The sequence below is a fragment of the Haliotis rufescens genome, unplaced genomic scaffold, assembly GCF_023055435.1.
Source record: "Haliotis rufescens isolate VD_foot unplaced genomic scaffold, xgHalRufe1.0.p SCAF_117, whole genome shotgun sequence".
NCBI classification, from domain to species: Eukaryota; Metazoa; Mollusca; class Gastropoda; order Lepetellida; family Haliotidae; genus Haliotis; species Haliotis rufescens.
In genome coordinates this window covers 293,971-316,988 of record NW_025963799.1, presented here as the reverse complement: position 1 = coordinate 316,988, position 23,018 = coordinate 293,971, and the positions used below count along the sequence as shown (strand labels likewise).

General features: G+C 38.3%; 1 protein-coding gene across 1 annotated transcript in view; it reads left to right on the top strand.

Moving 5' to 3' along the window:
• Positions 1 to 976: 976 nt before the first annotated feature.
• LOC124127675 (urea-proton symporter DUR3-like) overlaps positions 977 to 23,018 on the top strand; it is a 130,798-nt gene continuing 108,756 nt past the window's right edge. Inside the window, exon 1 of the mRNA XM_048393191.1 lies at positions 977 to 1,238. The gene's annotated coding sequence lies outside the window, so the exon portion shown is untranslated. The remainder of the gene's footprint in view (positions 1,239 to 23,018) is intronic.

The window sequence follows — 23,018 nt, the reverse complement described above, 5'->3', positions numbered from 1 at the left end:
TCACAGTTAGAGGTACTCATCTGTTAGTGTTGAGAAGCGTGTGTACGTGTGTCACAGTTAGAGGTGCTCATCTGTTAGTGTTGAGAAGCGTGTGTACGTGTGTCACAGTTAGAGGTGCCCATCTGTTAGTGTTGAGAAGCGTGTTACGTGTGTCACAGTTAGAGGTGCTCATCTGTTAGTGTTGAGAAGCGTGTGTACGTGTGTCACAGTTAGAGGTGCTCATCTGTTAGTGTTAAGAAGCGTGTGTTACGTGTATCACAATTAGAGGTGCTCATCTGTTAGTGTTGAGAAGCGTGTGTACGTGTGTCACAGTTAGAGGTGCTCATCTGTTAGTGTTGAGAAGCGTGTGTTACGTGTGTCACAGTTAGAGGTACTCATCTGTTAGTGTTGAGAAGCGTGTGTACGTGTGTCACAGTTAGAGGTACTCATCTGTTAGTGTTGAGAAGCGTGTGTACGTGTGTCACAGTTAGAGGTGCTCATCTGTTAGTGTTGAGAAGCGTGTGTACGTGTGTCACAGTTAGAGGTGCTCATCTGTTAGTGTTGAGAAGCGTGTGTACGTGTGTCACAGTTAGAGGTGCTCATCTGTTAGTGTTGAGAAGCGTGTGTACGTGTGTCACAGTTAGAGGTGCTCATCTGTTAGTGTTGAGAAGCGTGTGTACTTGTGTCACAGTGTCCCCATGCCCGACACAGTGAAGCTGTTATAACTGTACCAGCTGTCCTCCTCATCCCCTGCCCTATACCCCGCAGCAGTACGGGGCAATTTAGTTGAATACATATGCATTATTTATGTACCAGTTACTCCTACTGGAAAAAGAACCAATTTATACATATTTCATTGGTCAAATTGCTATATGACAGTGGGAGAGTCTATAGGTTGCCATGGCAATGTAGACAACACAGTCTCCGTGATCAATCTGGCGTCCCTGCTGGACTCCGGTGCCACACGTGGAGCAGTTTACCTGACAGGTGTGAGGGGGACGTGCTCAGCTTATAGGGGAGGGCATAGCGACATCATCGACTGCAGCCGCGACACCCGACGGTCGACACATCCACGCGCTCACTGCTTGGGACTGAGATGTGAGTGGCGCCAGACAGAAGTAGTCAGTCCAGGTGTTAGTCCCAGTTTACAGCGTGCACCGTATACACGTGCATCTGTTCTTGAAGACACCAGTGTAAAACTCTGTTCACCACGTGTCTGTGTTTTGGATTTTCTACCTCGATGTACATCTCGTAGATTGGTGAGTAGTGAACTTTTCATGAAGTTGTAACTGATGCTGTAAGCATTGTATAGATATCGGAGTACTTGTACATTTCTGTCTCAGCACAGTTCTTAAAGCCTACAGCAATGGTGGTAATATCACTCAGAATATAATACTGTACTATTACGCGATATTAGTAATATAACGGTGGATCTATCACTTTCTGTGTTACCTATTTGTGTTAACATCAAGGAGAATGTAATGCAATATCACCCAAAGGTGGTAATATCACAGATAATATAAAACTATGTCACCCAATAGTGATAACATTACGGAGAATATAATACTATGTCACCCAATAGTGTTAACTTTACGGAGAATATAATACTATATCACTCAATAGTGGTAACATCACGGAGAATATAATACTTTATCACCCAATAGTGGTAACATCACGGATAATATATAATACTTTATCACCCAATAGTGATAACATCACGGAGAATATAATACTATTTCACCTAATAGTGATAACATCACGGAGAATACAATACTATGTCACCCAATAGTGGTAACATCACGGATAATATAATACTATGTCACCCAATAGTGATAACATCACGGAGAATATAATACTATATCACCCAATAATGGTAACATCACGGATAATATAATACTATATCACCCAATAGTGGTAACATCACGGATAATATAATACTATGTCACCTAATAGTGATAACATCACGGAGAATATAATACTATGTCACCCAATAGTGGTAACATCACGGATAATATAATACTATGTCACCCAATAGTGATAACATCACGGAGAATATAATACTATGTCACCCAATAGTGGTAACACCCCGGAGAATATAAAACTATGTCACCCAAAAGTGGTAACATCACAGAGAATATAATACTATGTCACCCAATAGTGATAACATCAGAGATAATATAAAACTATATCACCCAATGGTGGTAACATCACGGAGAATATAATACTATGTCACCCAGTAGTAATAACATCACGGAGAATATAATACTATGTCACCCAATAGTGGTAACATCACGGAGAATATAATACTATGTCACCCAATAGTGATAACATCACGGAGAATATAATACTATGTCACCCGATAGTGTTAACATCACGGAGAATATAATACTATGTCACCCAATAGTGATAACATCACGGAGAATATAATACTATGTCACCCAATAGTGTTAACATCACGGAGAATATAAAACTATATCACCCAATAGTGATAACATCACGGATAATATATAGAGAATCTCACCCGTGTGTCTTTTGATATCAAATATATCAACACGAGTTGATAAAAGTGGAAAAATTCCGGGCTTGCCGAGGATTTTTGCCACTTTTATCAACGAGTGTTGATATATTTGATATCAAAAGACACGAGGGTGAGATTTTATTTATCATCCAACATCATTCTTTCAACCTTTTTCAATTTGTAGACAGTAATTAGCCGTTTCTTCAGTATAAAAAGTACTGAAAACGGCTTCAGTAGCAGAGCCATTAGTGATTTCATTTGATTGTGAGGTCATGGTAACCAGTGACGTCACAATGGTCTGCAAAGCATTGTGATGTAATTTCATTGCAGCAATATCTACAGTGTAGATATCGCTTGATCTCATCCAAGCGATATCTCCTCTGGGAGCCAGTTTTGGATGATTAAATACTATGTCACCCAATAGTGACAACATCACGGAGAATATAATACTATGTCACCCAATAGTGGTAACATCACGGAGAATATAAAACTATGTCACCCAATAGTGGTAACATCACGGAGAATATAAAACTATGTCACCCAATAGTGGTAACATCACAGAGAATATAAAACTATATCACCCAATAGTGGTAACATCACGGAGAATATAATACTATGTCACCCAATAATGATAACATCACGGAGAATATAATACTATGTCACCCAATAGTGATAACATCACGGAGAATATAATACTATGTCACCCAATAGTGGTAACATCACGGTGAATATAATACTATGTCACCCAATAGTGATAACATCACGGAGAATATAATACTATGTCACCCAATAGTGGTAACATCACGGAGAATACAATACTATGTCACCCAATAGTGGTAACATCACGGTGAATATAATACTATGTCACCCAATAGTGGTAACATCACGGAGAATATAATACTATGTCATGCAATAGTGGTAACATCACGGAGAATATAATACTATGTCACCCAATAGTGATAACATCAGGGAGAATATAAAACTGTATCACCAAAGAGTGATAACATCACGGAGAATATAATACTATGTCACCAAATAGTGGTAACATCACGGAGAATATAATACCATATATCACCCAATAGTGGTAACATCACGGAGAATATAATACTATGTCACCCAACAATGGTAACATCACGGAGAATATAATACTATATCACCCAATAGTGATAACATCACGGAAAATATAATACTATGTCACCCAATAGTGGTAACATCACGGAGAATATAAAACTGTATCACCAAAGAGTGATAACATCACGGAGAATATAATACTATGTCACCCAATAGTGGTAACATCACGGAGAATATAATACTATGTCACCAAATAGTGATAACATCACGGAAAATATAATACTATGTCACCCAACAGTGGTAACATCACGGAGAATATAAAACTGTATCACCAAATAGTGATAACATCACGGAGAATATAATACTATGTCACCCAATAGTGGTAACATCACGGAGAATATAATACTATGTCACCCAATGGTGGTAACATCACGGAGAATATAATACTATGTCACCCAATGGTGCCAACATCACGGAGAATATATAATCCTTTCTGTGTTAGTGATTAGTGTTAATATACAGGAGAATATAACCCTTTCTGTGTTAGTGATTAGTGTTAGTGTTAATGTTAGTGATTAGTGTTAGTGATTAGTGTTAGTGTTAGTGTTAGTGTTAGTGTTAGTGTTAGTGTTAGTGTTAATGTTAGTGATTAGTGTTAATATACAGGAGAATATTGGTGATTTGTGTCAGGGTTTCTGGGAATTTGTATCGAGATTACATCTTTTTTTATATATCTAAAAGTATCAACTTGAATCTCTTTAAAGATAAACACCACGGACAATGTCATTTTTGTGGCAGGATAAAACAGTTCTGAAGCATAATTTGTTTTCAAGAATTTTCAGGGACAATTTATTTATTCGAACACCATCACGTGATACCCACTAGATATGCTACAGCGCAGCATGTGTCATGTCTATATATATCGATATGTACAGACACCCCCATCCCCCTTCCATCCCCCCAACCTTCCCCTCCCCAATCTACGCGTTACACTCTATAGTAGACTGCAACCAGCCATCTGCCCATATTAATTCAACTGGTTATTTGAACTCCAAGTGTGTTGATAATTATTCTCCTTCGACGTGATCTGTTCGGAAGGCTCTGGTTCACAATGAGATCTTAACGTTCAGACTGCTGTGAGTCCAGGCCCGGGTAATTGGGCAGCCCTAGCCTAGTTACATTCCAACCATTCAAATACAACAAACTCCAGTAGGCATCATGCATTTCAATCCAGCAGACGGAGACACCGGTATGCTTTATGCATTTCAATCCAGCAGACGGAGACACCGGTATGCATTATGCATTTCAATCCAGCAGACGGAGACACCAGTATGCATTATGCATTTCAATCCATCAGAGAGATACACCAGTATGCTTTATGCATTTCAATCCACCAGATAGATACACTTGTATGCATTATGCGTTTCAATTCCCCAGATAAAAACACCAGGATGCAGTATGCATTTCAATCCTCCAGATAGATACGCTAGTATGTATTATGCATTTTAATCCAGCAGACAGAGAAAATACCCAAGAAATCATTTAAATCAAGGAGATAGAAAAACCAGTATGCATTATGCATTTCAATCCAACAGACGGAGACACCAGTATGCATTAAGCATTTCAATCCAGCAGAGAGATACACTAGTACGTATATACATTTTAATCCAGCAGACAGAAAATACCCAAGAAATCATTTAAATCAAGGAGATAGAAAAAACAGTATGCATTATGCATTTCAATCCAACAGACGGAAATAGCAGTATGCTTTATGCATTTCAATCCAGCAGACGGAAACACCGATACGCATTATGCGTTTCAATTCAGCAGATAGAAACACCAGTATGCATCATGCATTTCAATCCAGTAGATAGAAACAGCAGTATGCATTATGCATTTCAATCGAGGAGACGGAAACACCAGTATGCATTATGCATTTCAATCCAGCAGACGGAAACACCAGTATGCATTATGCATTTCAATCCAGCAGATAGAAACAGCAGTATGCATTATGCATTTCAATCCAACAGACGGAAACAGCAGTATGCTTTATGCATTTCAATCGAGGAGACGGAAACACCAGTATGCATTATGCATTTCAATCCAGCAGACGGAAACACCAGTATGCATTATGCATTTCAATCCAGCAGACGGAAACACCAGTATGCATCATGCATTTCAATCCAGGAGATAGAAACAGCAGTATGCATTATGCATTTCAATCGAGGAGACGGAAACACCAGTATGCATTATGCATTTCAATCCAGCAGACGGAAACACCAGTATGCATTATGCATTTCAATCCAGCAGATAGAAACAGCAGTATGCATTATGCATTTCAATCCAGCAGACGGAAACACCAGTATGCATTATGCATTTCAATCCAGCAGACGGAAACACCAGTATGCATCATGCATTTCAATCCAGGAGATAGAAACAGCAGTATGCATTATGCATTTCAATCGAGGAGACGGAAACACCAGTATGCATTATGCATTTCAATCCAGCAGACGGAAACACCAGTATGCATTATGCATTTCAATCCAGCAGATAGAAACAGCAGTATGCATTATGCATTTCAATCCAACAGACGGAAACACCAGTATGCATTATGCATTTCAATCCAGGAGATAGAAACAGCAGTATGCATTATGCATTTCAATCGAGGAGACGGAAACACCAGTATGCATTATGCATTTCAATCAAGCAGATAGAAACACCAGTACGCATTATGTATATATATGTGCGCCCCAATGCAGTATACCTGCCATACAAAGTTAAAAACTCTTTTGTGTTTCATATTACAGTTAGATTGTCATGCACATTTGATCTCGGGCTTCAGAGGGAATTGATAAACTGAATCATCTGCTCCCCTTCTTGCTGATCTATTTCTGTATGCATCGGAATTTCTCCTTGGATTGTCAAAATCAAAACATGGGAATTCGACCAAGAGGTTTAAGCCTGAGGTATATCCATGATCTGATATGGTTCCATAACGGTCAAACAGCCAATTCCTTTTCACTGGTGTATCCACTTGAACTAGAAACAAACGTATAGTCAACGAAGTCATCTATATCCCCCGCCATTTTAACACGTTATGGTCCCAAACCAGGTAACTGACCCAACATTTCTCTTAGGCCATCTCAAAATAGCTGCAATGGAAATTTTTAAATAAACATTTATAAAACCCCTTAATATCAAATGGCACCAGTTCAGTATGTGCTATATATATATAGACATGCAATGTTTGACAAGGAAATATTTAACAGTTTATTTGTTATACTCCATAAGTGAACCCACCCAAAAGTAAAACTGAAATCCAACTTGTTGCCATGGAAACGTAAAAAATAAAAATTTATAAAACTCCTAAGTAGCAAAAGGCACCAGTTCAGTATGGGTCTGGTAAACATGCAAAGTTTTGTAAGAAATTATTTAACGGTTTTTGAGTAACGCTCCGGAAACGAACAGCACCCTTATAGAACCTAAGTCCAACTTGTTGCCATGGAAACGTAAAACATAAAAATTTATAAAATTCCTAAATAGCAAAAGGCACCAGTTCTGCATGAGTTTGATAGACATGCAAAGTTTCGTAGAGAAATATTTAACGGTTTCACGCACACACGCACACACGCACGCACACACGCACACACGCAAACACGCACACACGCACACACGCACACACGGACGGAACCCATTTCTACATCCCCCGCCAACTTCGTTGGGGCGGGGGATAACAAAGGAGACCAGCGAGACCGCCTCGTCTGTTTCATAGTTAGATCTCTACATAAAGATTCAGAATGACAAAAACCGATCCTCAAGACGCTATGAAAAACGGGAAAAGTTCAACTTTCCAATTGTCAACTTTCCCTTTATGTCGAGCAATATTCCGACAGATCGAACTTTTGTTGTCTACATTTAACAACTTTTGAAGCACAATCCAGCATGCTGTTTCCACCAAGATTCCTGCGCTAACGTAATTTGATCAAGGTTCAAGGATCAATAACGCCTGCTTTAAATACGTTTTATGGAAGACAAGAAATTTTGATGCATCAGTGTCAAAAATGCTGTCCGATGAAATTCCCCAGTTTCGCTAGAAACATTTTAATATTCCTGTGTTTCTTTAGGTAAATAATTGGCTTGTCTTTGCATGTGTGTGTGACGGGTGCCGTAAGTGGGGCAGGATTCGCTCGCCTTGTCGTGAACACCTGGTATCAGCACTATTTGATAGTGAGTCCTAAACACCTTATCATGAGAACAAATGATGTGGAAATGTCTTTGTCGCTTTTATTGAAATGACTGCTAAAAGTGGCGATGAATTGTTTCAATCATACAACAATGTGGTGGTTGCCAGTATGTTGTGATCACTCTCTTTCATAGAATGGGGGTAGATGTAACCGCTGACGCTCTTGGTGTCTTGGTGACAGGACCCAGGACACTGATGCTGACACTCTTGGTGTCTTGGTGAAATCACCCAGGACGCTTATGCTGACACTCTTGTTGTCTTGGTGAAATCACCCAGGACACTGATGCTGACGCTCTTGTTGTCTTGTTGACAGCACCCAGGACACTGATGCTGACACTCTTGTTGTCTTGGTGAAACCACCCAGGACGCTGATGCTGACACTCTTGTTGTCTTGGTGAAATCACCCAGGACGCTGATGCTGACACTCTTGTTGTCTTGGTGAAACCACCCAGGACACTGATGCTGACGCTCTTGTTGTCTTGGTGAAACCACCCAGGACGCTGATGCTGACACTCTTGTTGTCTTGGTGAAATCACCCAGGACGCTGATGCTGACACTCTTGTTGTCTTGGTGAAGTCACCCAGGACACTGATGCTGACGCTCTTGTTGTCTTGGTTACATCATACAGGACACTGATGCTGACACTCTTGTTGTCTTGGTGAAATCACCCAGGACACTGATGCTGACGCTCTTGTTGTCTTGGTAACATCACCCAGGACACTGATGCTGACGCTCTTGTTGTCTTGGTGAAATCACCAAGGACACTGATGCTGACGCTCTTGTTGTCTTGGTGACAGCACCATTGACAATGATGCTGACGCTCTTGTTGTCTTGGTGGAATCACCAAGGACACTGATGCTGACACTCTTGTTGTCTTGGTTACATCATCCAGGACACTGATGCTGACGTTTTTGTTGTCTTGGTGACAGCACCAAGGACACTGATGCTGACGATCTTATTTTCTTGGTGAAATCACCCAGGACACTGATGCTGACGCTCTTATTGTCTTGGTGAAATCATCCAGGACGCTGATGCTGACGCTCTTGTTGTTTTGGTGAAATCACCCAGGACACTGATGCTGACGCTCTTGTTGTCTTGGTGACATCACCCAGGACGCTGATGCTGACACTCTTGTTGTCTTGTTGACAGCACCCAGGACACTGATGCTGACGCTCTTATTGTCTTGGTGACAGCACCCAGGACACTGATGCTGACGCTCTTGTTGTCTTGGTGACATCACCCAGGACGCTGATGCTGACGCTCTTGTTGTCTTGTTGACAGCACCCAGGACACTGATGCTGACGCTCTTGTTGTCTTGTTGACAGCACCCAGGACACTGATGCTGACGCTCTTGTTGTCTTGTTGACAGCACCCAGGACGCTGATGCTGACGGTCTTATTTTCTTGGTGAAATCATCCAGGACACTGATGCTGACGCTCTTGTTGTCTTGGTGACAGCATCCAGGACGCTGATGCTGACGCTCTTGTTGTCTGGTTGACAGCACCCAGGACACTGATGCTGACGCTCTTGTTGTCTTGGTGACAGCACCCAGGACACTGATGCTGACGCTCTTGTTGTCTTGGTGACATCACCCAGGACGCTGATGCTGACGCTCTTGTTGTCTTGGTGACACCATCCAGGACGCTGATGCTGACGCTCTTGTTGTCTTGTTGACAGCACCCAGGACACTGATGCTGACGCTCTTGTTTTCTTGGTGAAATCATCCAGGACACTGATGCTGACGGTCTTATTTTCTTGGTGAAATCATCCAGGACGCTGATGCTGACGCTCTTGTTGTCTTGGTGACAGCACCAAGGACACTGATGCTGACGCTCTTGTTGTCTTGGTGACAGCATCCAGGACGCTGATGCTGACGCTCTTGTTGTCTTGTTGACAGCACCCAGGACACTGATGCTGACGCTCTTATTGTCTTGGTGACACCATCCAGGACACTGATGCTGACGCCCTTGTTGTCTTGGTTACATCATACAGGACACCCAAATTGATTTTTATAACTTCAGTCATTGACCAAACATATAGCTGGAACCGTAGACGAAGTATCGTCAGTGACTCATGGCAACTGATCCACTTTATATATGTCGCATTTGTCAGATAATATGGACGGACAGCGATGTAATGTGATGCTGCGCATTTGGGCTGTAGTCAAAGTTTATATCCGCTGATTTCCTGTTTATTCCTATTGTATATTTATTTAGTGTCTCTCGTTTTATCATTGAATTCGATTCTTATTGTCTGTAAGCAATTACTCTGTGGCAACAAGCTGATCGTGTTTCGAGGTTTTGTCGTTTCCCAGCAATTAATGTTTATTGTATTTCAATGCATGTATTTATGCATCCTTACTTTATGACTCAGGGCACATATTCAAACCAGGAGTATTCAGTCCAGTCAACACGAAGCCTGCACATAAGCTGATCAATATCTACTCTTTCCTATTTTCAAGCCCAGATCAAAGCAGTATCAAAACGATTTGCGACATGTCAATAGAAAGATATAACAATCTATTCAGTCAGTGTTATTACATATATAACCCGATATGAACTCTGACCAAAGACAGGGAGAGTTGATGCAACTCTAAATTTGTTAACAATGCCTAGTGGTAAGCCCGGGCATTGTGAACATGAATTTCTATCAACAATTACTTAGTCATGACAGAGATTCCCAATACGTGAGTCAGTTTGATTTAGAAATGACGGAGTTAAAGCCACATTTTTGAAATAAGGATTATGCTGTTTGATTCCAGTGCTGCTGCTCTGATACCCTGCTTCTTGTAGACTCTTCAAAGAGTTGGTTTGTTTGTTTGTTTGTTTGTTGTGTAACGCCGCACTCAGCAATATTGCAGCTATATGACGGCGGTCTGTAAATAATCGCGTCAGGCAATCCAAAGATTGACATGAGCATCGATCCACGCAATTGGGATACGATGACAAGCATCAACCAAGTCAGCGAGCCTGACCACCCGATCCCATTAGTTGGCCCATTTCGCCTGTTACGGCAAGCTGAGCTGCTGAAGACCTATTGTACTCCGGATCTTCACGGGACTCTTTAAAACACAAGGGGATTCTCAGAAATACATTAAACTTCCAACATTGTAAGATATATTAGTTTCTGGTAATAGTTGTGTGATAATAAAGAACACATTGGTGACACATTACAACCGGTAGAGAACTATCACAGTAGATATTTGGACAGCCAACGCCATTGAAGGACGATAGTGATAAGATAGGAATTTTCAAAGTGGACCATTTTGGAACAGTGGTGCATAATGCCGACACGATTTGTCAAACATTCATTCACTCATGTTCAACCCACGGCGGCCTATGAGGTTGACGCACACGCCTCCCTGACCGACCCCTGACGTGTTCTCTAGGGCAAAGGTCTGGGTTCATTGCTGGTTATGGCATTCTATGGATGTTATGTTGTTGTCGTTGTCGTGATACAGAAGGATTTACAGATTGTCTGGAGTGATACGTGATGCAGAAGGATTTACAGATTGTCTGCAGTGAAACGTGATACAGAAGGATTTACAGATTGTCTGGAGTGAAACGTGATACAGAAGGATTTACAGATTGTCTGGAGTGAAACGTGATACAGAAGGATTTACAGATTGTCTGCAGTGATACTTGATACAGAAGGATTTACAGATTGTCTGGAGTGATACTTGATACAGAAGGATTTACAGATTGTCTGGAGTGAAACGTGATACAGAAGGATTTACAGATAGTCTGGAGTGAAACGTGATACAGAAGGATTTACAGATTGTCTGCAGTGAAACGTGATACAGAAGGATTTACAGATTGTCTGCAGTGAAACGTGATACAGAAGGATTTACAGATTGTCTGGAGTGAAACGTGATACAGAAGGATTTACAGATTGTCTGGAGTGAAACGTGATACAGAAGGATTTACAGATTGTCTGGAGTGAAACGCGATACAGAAGGATTTACAGATTGTCTGCAGTGAAACGTGATACAGAAGGATTTACAGATAGTCTGGAGTGAAACGTGATACAGAAGGATTTACAGATTGTTTGCAGTGAAACGTGATACAGAAGGATTTACAGATTGTCTGCAGTGATACTTGATACAGAAGGATTTACAGATAGTCTGCAGTGAAACGCGATACAGAAGGATTTACAGATTGTCTGCAGTGAAACGTGATACAGAAGGATTTACAGATTGTCTGGAGTAATACTTGATACAGAAGGATTTACAGTTAGTCTGCAGTGAAACGCGATACAGAAGTATTTACAGATTGTCTGGAGTGAAACGTAATACAGAAGGATTTACAGATAGTCTGGAATGAAACGTGATACAGAAGGATTTACATATTGTATGGAGTGAAACGTGATACAGAAGGAGTTACAGATAGTCTGGAATGAAACGTGATACAGAAGGATTTACAGATTGTCTGCAGTGATACGTGATGCAGAAGGAATTTACAGATAGTCTGCAGTGAAACGTGATACAGAAGGATTTACATATTGTATGGAGTGAAACGTGATACAGAAGGAGTTACAGATAGTCTGGAATGAAACGTGATACAGAAGGATTTACAGATTGTCTGCAGTGATACGTGATGCAGAAGGATTTACAGATTGTCTGGAATGAAAAGTGATACAGAAGGATTTACAGATAGTCTGCAGTGAAACGTGATACAGAAGGATTTACAGATAGTCTGCAGTGATACGTGATGCAGAAGGATTTACAGATAGTCTGCAGTGATACGTGATGCAGAAGGATTTACAGATTTTCTATAGAGAAACATGTGACACAGAAGCATATTTATGCGCAGATAAAAAATCAATCAGGTTGAACAGATGCCTCTACATCACCAAAATAAGATCATTTAAGTATTTAGGAGCATAGAAAATGTGCCAGAACGTGCCAGAACGCACAAGGACAGGCCGGAACGTGCCAGAACGCACCAGGACAGGCCGGAATGTGCCAGAACGTGCCAGAACGCACCAGGACAGGCCGGAACGCCCACGCAGTATTCCGATGCAGTATGACATGTGCTTCCATGACACCGCGAGGAAGCCGTGTTTCCCACATCTGGTGCTTGGACGTTTTCACGATGGTTTTTCGACGATTTTTAAGCGTCTACATTAAGCATTGACATCGGAATTGAGTGAAGAAAACCCGTCTTTTTAAACCATGCCAACTTGAGTGACGGGCACTGTCAGTGTAGGCTGTGTCGCACTCCCGAATCTGCGTTCTCCTGAGCGGACATTATAAGACTACGTGTCATTGTTTACAGGCGCGTACGTTGTAATAGTGCCCCTGTTCCACTGACAGGACGAAGTGATTGATCACCCAAAACTGGATTCCACAGTTTTGAGTGAGAGCAAAGAAATAACTTCACAATGCCTTGCCGACCATTGTGACGTCATCGGTTACCAAGATGTCATTATCGAATAATTACATTTTCGTTGTGTTAATTGAAATTCCTGTATTCTGATTAGCTGAATTGGTCACGTGTTATTGCATTCATTTCCCAATGAATGTAAAAATGTAAGCCACGCCCACCGAGGCGCACTTCTTTTATTACTTCGGAATGTCGGGGAATCGAAATATTACAGTCGAGGGAATTCCCTTTCTGCTCACGTGTATCGTCATGCACAGGACATTTAGCGACTTTCATGCATATTCATTGTCCAAACTGCCCTTGTTGAATGGGCGATGTTCGGATGATACAGAGGGTAGCTTTACTTGTTTTAAAGGAGACGGAGCAGGTTTTGTTGATTACTGTGTATGTTCAAGTGACTTATTTACCAGAGATATCGACTTTACTGTACGTGCACGGTGTGAGTCTGATCATTTTCCAATTGTTATGTCATTTCAAGTACATACTGACCACAGTGCAACGGAGAACGGGGCAGAAAACGAGGAAAATAATACATCATCAGATATACTAAGAAGGACGCTGTTATTGAAACTTTTCGGCAGTCTGTAGCTGATATGTTATCACCTTATGTATTATACAGTGACAGAGATCAGGTTCCACTTAATATCGAGTCTGTGGTGGAAACATTAGTTGATGTATTTCATATTTGTGCTGAGTCTTGTGGTCTTTTAAAAAAGAAATATAATGCTGTTTGCCGGACTAAGGATAGTAAGAATTGGTACGATGATGAGGGTATGAAATTAAAAATAATTTATTCAGAATCGGAATATAGTAAGGAACTTTTGTAGGAATATTTATTTTGTAATTAAGAATAAATATAGAGAGCTGTGTAGACAAAAGAGATTGAAGAATGATGAACATTGTATAAATGATTTGGTAAATAATAGCCAAAATTGTAAGTCCTTATGGAGACGCGTCAACAATATTATTTCTTCACCGTCCGTGACAGGGAACCCAGGTATTAGCAATATGCAGTGGACCGAATATTTCCAGCCTGTGTTTAATTTAACTGATATACCTGTGGATGGGGACAATCTGGATGAGGCAGAAACTTTTATGAACAGCCATGATATTAATGAGTGCAATTACTGTAATGATGATGTTATGAATAATCCCCTTAATGCTGATATAACTGAAGAAGGAATATCATCAGCTGTACATAACTTGAAACTGGGTAACTCGGCTGGACCGGATGGAAGTCGTCCCGATATGGTGAAATGTTGCAGCACTTCAATCATACCATACTTAACTATAGTTTTTAATAGGATTATTCATAGTGGTGTATTCCCTTACGAGTGGGCAAAGGGTATAGTAGTTCCTCTGCATAAGAAAGATGATATAAATGATGTCAATAATTATAGAGGAATAACGCTGATGGATGTATTTGGAAAGTTGATGACAACAATATTAAATGATAGACTCAAGACTTTTGCGGACGTTTATGATGCAATTCCGGAAGCTCAGGCAGGATTTTGAAGCGGATACAGTAGAATTGATAATATACTTACATTACAGTGTTTAGCTCAAAAATATATCTCTAAACGTCGGGGAAGACTTTATTGTTTGTTTGTTGATTTCCGTAAAGCGTTCGATTCGATTAACCGAAAGCTCTTGTGGTATTCAATAATGAATAATGGAATACCAGTCGTTTATTGGTTGTTTTGAAGGATCTATACTCTAAGATTCAGTGTGCTGTCAGGACATCAAATAACTCTCTTTTAGATTATTTCGAATCACTGCGTGGTGTTCGACAGGGCTGCGTGTTGAGCCCGTTTCTGTTCACGATGTTTATCCTTGAATTACAGTCTATGATAGAAAGTAGTGATTTGCGAGGAATTTTTATTGGAGAGGAGTTTAAAGACATATTACTTTTACTATATGCAGATGATTTGTGTATTTTCGATGACACAGTAATAGGTCTACAAAGAAAGATTGATATTTTATCCAATTTTTGTAAAATGTGGGGACTTGAAATTAACATGTCTAAAACCGAAATTTTTGTTTTCAGAAGAGGTGGTACTTTAAGGTATGACGAACGATGGTTTTTGAATGATAAACGTATCAATGTTAGTACTCTAGTTATCTGGGTGTTCTGTTTTCAAATAGATTGTCTTGGACTCAATGCATTAATACCCTCAAGATAAAAGTCAATAAGGCTTTGTTGATTGATTTAAACATATTTTATTCAGATTGAAATGGATTGGGAACAAGTTATCCAACTTAGGACTCCCTCTCCATGGTATTTACAAAGCTTGTACAGTAAATCATATACAAGAAAAACAGAAAAGAAGATGAGTGTAAAGATAACAAGAAATGTACAAAAGAGAGAGACTAGTATATGTACATTAAAGTGTTACCCAAATCTCTTTGTATGACTTATAAACATTTGCACTGCTTTAAAGATGTGTTGATTTTCGATAATGGACAAACATTCATTTCCGTTTAACATCAAATTTAAATCTAATTTAGCATTTTTGTTCACGGCGTTCTGTAAAATGTCCCGAATTATTATTAACATAGTTTTTCTTTGGTGGACGTACAATGGACACTTTAATAAATAATGATATGCGTTTTCACATGGATCACCACATTGACATATTGGATCACATTTTACCTCTATTCTGTATAAATCATAATTTAACTGGCTTTTCATGTATCTTAATCGAGTATGATAAATATTCAACTTTCTAACACCATAGGAAAAATATGGAGGTGCAATGACTTGCTCTTTTTGTATGTATGTCTTGAATTGGGATGTAGATGTACAATTTCTACCTGCTGCAGGAATAGTGTTCCATAACCTTACAGTTGATGGAATAAAAGAACACGTTGAGTGTTTTAATCTAGTATATGGAATCCCAATATTGTCTGAATTTCTTAAATTATATGATATATTTGAACCTACAGTGGTTGGTACAATGTCTTTAAGGTAAGTTGGGGCAATATTACTTTGTATTTGGTAGAACAAACATAGCTTGCGTTTCCTTCTTCGTTCTATTAACGTTTCCCATCCTGTTTCATAATACAGATGTGTGTGCGAAGTATACTTTGGGAGCCCAGTAACTACTCTGGCAGCTTCTAGTTGGAGATTTTCTAACTGAGTTGATAATTCTATATTACACCCATCCCACACTTCACACGCATATTCGAAATGGGGTCTTATGAAGATTGTATATACTTTATTTAGTGTATTTCTGTTCAATATGAATTTTAATTTTCTCATTGAATTTATCATTTTTGATGTTGACTTAATTATATTATCTACGTGACAGGACCATTTTCCGATGCAAACGTTATACCCAAATGTTTATGATTTTGAACATTCTTAACTTTACATTCATCAAAGTACAAGGGAATGAGGTCTGATTCATCTTTTAAGGAAAATATAACCGCTTCTGTTTTATCTGGGTTGTATTTAATTAACCAGCGTTTTGCCCAGTTACACAGCTTGCTCAGATTTAAATTTAGAGTTGATTCAACAAGTTGATTGTCTGGTGAAGAAAAGCCGAGTGCTGTATCGTCAGCAAAGAGTCTTGTTATGCAATCTAATTCATCAGCAATGTCGTTAACAAACACAATGAATAAAAAGGGACCTAACACCGACCCCTGTGGAACGCCAGCCTTCAAAATCCTTGGCTTGGATAGAGCCCCGCTTACAAACACTGATTGAGTACGATTGCTTATGTAACTGGACAGCCATTCAAGTAAATTCCCTTTTATACCATACATTTCTAATTTGTACATAAGCCCTCTATGCCAGACACGATCAAATGCTTTTGACACATCGCAAAAAACCATGCAATATTTTTCTCTATTATCTAAAGATATACAAATTTGATTATACAATTCAATTAATTGAAAGCCCGACTGGTATTTATATAACAATTTATTGTCATGAAAGTAGTTATAAAGAAGCTTAAATACAACTCTTTCAAATACTTTACCAATACAACTAATGAGTGATATTGGTCTGTAATTTGTCACAACTGAATGATCTCCTTTCTTATACAATGGCATGACATGCGCTCTTTTCCATTCTGTTGGATATGCATTTAAAGCCAATGAATGATTGAATAACATACATAAAACAATACTAATGCTGTTTACTGTTTTCTTTAATAGGTTGTTACTTATTCTGTCCGGACCAGATGCCTTGTTAATTTGAAGACATTTTATAACGTCAGATATTTCCTTTTCTGAGACAGTTAATTTGTCAAAAATACTCTTAGTGCGTTGATTGAAATCTGGTAATTCTTCCCGTTCTTCTGTAAGGGTAGATATGGATTGGAAATATTCATTTAATCTCTCTGATTTTTCTAAATCTGAAAATATAGTGGGACAGTCATCGGTGTCTTGTTTCCTCAACGGGGGGATGCTCGTAGATGTCCCAGAATTTTTGACGACATATCTTAGTAATTTCCAATATGATTGTTTATTTACTATATATAGTTCCGAAAGAAATTCATCGATGTTAGAATAGAACTTTTCTTTCGCATAACTTTTCATGTTGTTGACTTTATTGCGTTGTTTTTTGTATGCTATAATATCTGTCTCCTTATTACTTCTTTTTGATTTCTTTCGTAACCTATTACGTATCCTACACTCCTTTCTTAAATGTGAATCAAACCATGGTTTGTCATTTGGTCGAATAGTGACAATTTTAGATGGAATACATTGTGTTACAAAATCATTCAATCTTTCATACAACACTTCACACATATCATCAACATTTGTACATTCATTAAATAATACAGACCAATTGGTAGTGTTTATGAGATCATTCAATTTAACAAAGTCTCCTTTGTTATAACATAAAACCTTGCGTTTATAAGCTATCTTGGTGCATATTTGTGTGTCCATTTCCATATAAGTACCTCTGTGATCAGATATTGAACTATCGAAGTCGATCACACCACTGACCTTTACATCAACATCTTCACTAACAATGATTGGATCTAAAAGTGTGCTAGATTTAGAAGTGACTCTGGTGGGCTCATTAATTACATTCCTTAAATTTTTTCTGTGTAAAATTTCGTTTATGTAGTTTTTCCTGTTAGATAATAAATTTTCATTTAAATCACCGACAATCACCATTTTACTAGATATATCCAATGCAACTTCGATAGAAGTATCTAACCGACTCCAAAACTGTATAGAAGGCTTTGTTTGCTATTAAACAATTGCAGTTTCACTATGTAAATATGCCAGTTAACATTTTATTTAAATTGTTTGATATTAAGATAAAGCCCATTCTTCTTAATGGTGCTGAGATCTGGGGTTGCAAAGGTAGTCAAATTATCGAAACTTTTCATACTAAGTTTTCTAAATTTGTTTTATGAGTTGGTAAATATGTATCAAGTACAGCAATATTAACTGAATGTGGAAGATATGGTTTGCATGTGGATTATCATATGAAGTGTGTTAAATACAATCTCAGGATTAAAAATGAACTTTGAAAAAACCAAAGCAATATGGATAGGCAGTATGGCTGGTAGTAAAGTCCGATTTTGTCCTAACTTAAAGCTAGATTGGCATGATGGCAACTTTGAAGTTTTGGGCATATGTTTTAATGTTGACTTAAAAGACCTTTGGGTAATCAACACTAAAAAACGCCTTGATAATATCTATGGTATTATAAGCAAATGGAAAAAACGTAATTTGACTTTGATGGGTAAAATAACAGTTGTTAAGACCTTAATTCTCTCTACCCTTGTACATATTTTTCCGCTCTCCCAAATCCATCAAAAGCTTTTATTGATCAATTGAATAGAATTCTTTTTAACTTTATTTGGAGTGGCAAAAGAGATAAGATTAAGAGGGATTATTTGAAAAGGAATTATAGTCAAGGTGGATTGAAAATGACTGATATACCCAAATTTATATCATCTTTAAAAATTTCATGTTTAAAAAGATATTGTGAAAAAAACATTAATTATGACCTTCCTAGTTTTCAGCTGGCTCATATCTACACTTTAGGTGCCAGTTTGCACAAGAATTGGGAAATTGTAACTCCGTTCTGGAAAGATACCCTTATAGCCTGGAGTGACTTTATGCATTCATATGACTTTGAAGACTTAGAAAAAGCAATTAATTTTTAATGACTGGTTTAAAAAAGGTATAGTTACGATAAAAGACTTGTATGATGAAAACGGATGGATCCCTTTCCCACGTTTACAACAACTTTATGATCTTAAAGGAACTTTTCTCGACTATAACCGTATGTTTTTTAATATTCCAAGAAGTTGGAGACAAAATATTGATAAAAATCTACATTCCTCTTCCAATCTCACAGTATCTCCTTGGATTTATGATCTTACACGTTCTATTAAAGGAACAAAAGTGTTTTATAATAAACTGATAGGGAATTCCCTCCCTCTCCCTAAATCTGGTTTGAAATGGGAAAATCAGCTGGGATGCTCTTTTCCATGGAATCAAATATTCAGTGTATATTGCCATTGGTTAAGGGACACAAAACTCAGGGATTTCCAGTTTAGATTTATTCATAAAGTAATATTTACTAAACGTGAGTTATTAAGAATGAAACTCATTGATAACGATAAGTGTTCTATGTGTCATACTCACAAAGAAAATATTTTTCATGTTTATATCGAATGTCATGTTGTTAAGAATTTTTGGTCAGATTTCTGTATTTACTTGACTCATATCTTGCATAGAAAAATCCTTATAACTGACAACGAGCTCCTCTTTGGTACCTCTGATGTATTAATTAACCATTTGATTGTAGCTGCTAAAAGATTTATCTTTGTCCAGTGTATTAAGAATGAAAATGTTGACTTTGTTGCTTTTAAGAACACAATAAGAAGTATATATGACGTTGAATATCATATTGCACGTAGAAATAACGACTTCTCTGCCTTTAATAGAAAATGGGCTTTGTTTACTCAAACTGCAAAATAACTTATTCACTTGATGTTTGCAAAATAATTTGATGTACCATAAATACCGCATCTTCTTAATTGTATACATAAATATGCCTTCATCTGTACCATGATGTGGATTATGCCTTCATCTGTACCATGATGTGGATTATGCCTTAGGCCTCCTCTGTACCATATCCTTTTGAGGAGTACCTGTATTCATAAAGCTGTATTGTTTTCCGAGTGCTTATGTATCCTGTGTATATGACTGAATAAAAAAAAAAAGAAAAAAAAAAGTGTGTTAAATACTGATGTAAACTTATTAGAGTGAATTATGAAAGTTAGATATCCCTGACAGTGTTATTTGTTAACGAAGAAGCTGGATGAATGTGGTAGAATTACTTGGGCAACTCATGTTAAATATTTACTCAACATTTATGGATTTGGTTATGTGTGGCACGAACAGAATATTGGTGATGTTAAGTGTTTCTTGCAGTTGTTTAGACAGCGTTTGTTGGATTGTAACAAACAGAGTATACAGATGAAAATCTACGAGTCTTGTAAATTAAGGTATAATTCACATGTCAAGATATTATTGGATATGGAATATTATGTTACAGCTTTCAGAAATAGAGAAATGACTGTATACTCAGAAATGTAGCTAAGTATGAGAAGGAAGCTCTATTATTAGGGAATAAAGACCTAATATTGTACCCTTAGTATTGTTTTCAATGTACATTGCCTCAGTTGTGTGTTACTATATATAACTGAAAGGTACATGGGCCTATGGCCTCCCATACATGAATAAACATATATACAACCCTTTGATAACGAAGGCCGAGGATTAATGAAACAGCAAACGTGCAGGCTCGCTCGCCTGTTTTTGTCCCGCTAGCCTCGGTTCAACTTTCATGTCTTCGGGTTTCATTTCTAATTAGCATTTTCCAACTGTGTTGTACCGTAATCAGGGAAGCTGACCATGTAATTTGAAACAGCCGCCTTCTCCCGGACATATTTCTTCCGGTGCGTTACTCGTCTGACTGTTGCAGTTCTTTTCGCCTCTTGCCTTAATTAACAGGTCCAATGAACATTGTTTTGTTCCTGCTCTCCGTTGATTGGCTACTGACAGTGTAGGCGTGTCAAGTTATGTGCATAAATTAAACGATCACCTGATTCATGTCACGCCACAGTATGTATTCCTACACCTGGATAGTTTATCAATCTGCGCGGATTCATACAGTTTGCACATCGGTTTTTCGATTCATACCTCAATGAACCGAAAAGAATACACAGTCAATCCTTAAATGATGTCATAAATCTCTCTACGAGTGGAGCCAGTTAGCTGGATGGAAGAATGAATTTGGATGATAAATACCCAATTCACATGCGCCTCTATACATATGCGTGTATATGTGCAAACATTTGTAGAAATACATACATGAGTATACATGAGCAAATTTTGCACTGTGTGTATATGTTGCAATGTGAACATTTATGTCAACGCAAGAGGATGATCTAATTAATATCTGTTCTTTTGTCAACACCAAACAAATTATCAACAGTTGCCAACTTTTATGAGTATATACAGAGTTGAGCGGACGGTGTTTTCTTTTGGTTTCAAGGAGTCAAAACTTTGTGTACAAATTGAGACAAACACATGTTGCTTCACGCGAAGATTTTCGGTGAAATAACTCTCTTCTCGTTAAACTTTGGAAAACAACCTGTTTTGTGGTGAAGCCGTGAACAGACTGACGAATATGTGTGCCTTAAACAATTTACATACTTTATTTACACACCTAAGTTGATAGTCAATTTACATATACGCACGTATGTATAGTTACACATGTGTAAAATTACTTACGTTAGTAAATGTTGTGCATGTGAACGGGGTATTACAACCGTGTCTTTTAATATAAAAATGTATCAACGCTTTCTGCTGTACTCGCTTACATTGTAATAGTGCCAGTTAGCCACTGACATGGACGACAATGATTTAACAGAACGTTCTTGACGCATCTAATTCACCCAAGTGCAGCACTAGGGGTTTTGTAATTTTCTTCTATGATATAAGGTGAACATTCGTATATCTCCTTTAAAATAAAACGTAGACTCAAGAATTAAAAGTAGTGTTATAGCTAGAAGATTGTGACAAAGCAAAGGTCACGTTACACAGGTCACGTTTCTGCATATAATATTCTGCGCGCGTTTTACAGAAGTCGCCCCAGCACAGTATTGGTTTCCTGCGTGACATGTTCACGTGACATATTGTCACAGTCCTCGGTGTAGTCTTGATGTCTCCGTCATCAGTTTTCATATTGGTTTTACATAATGTTTATTTTCACGTTGTATTTTAATCAGTTTAGAATAATCAATATTACCTGTATTTTCTGTACAATTGATCGATCAACAGAGAAGCAAAAGACACCTTTATCATACTGACATCAAATTATTCATTAAATGTCGGACTGCATGTTTCCGATTCACGTTTCTGGTTCTTAAACCCAAACATGAATCAATAACGCCCTTCCTCGCTATCCGTCGCCATCAGCAGATATATGGTCTCTGCCATCAGCTGGTATACAGAAGACCTCATTGTTTGACCTTCACGTTGTCATGGCGGTGCACGTTTGGCAATGCAAATCCTGATTAACATAACGTGCATACGAAGTGATCTTTGGATGTCAGGACATATCCAACGAGAATAATTTTGATCACATTTATTAGTGGTCAATATCGCTGATACAAATGCCATTGATTCTAATTCCAACATTACATTCTCAATATTGAATATGACGTATACTTGGTGTGGTAGACATTCAGCACTGGCACTTGTTATTTTGATATCCACATGTAACACAAAACCAGTGCAAATCTATTTGATCTGATTTCATAACTCTGAATTAAAT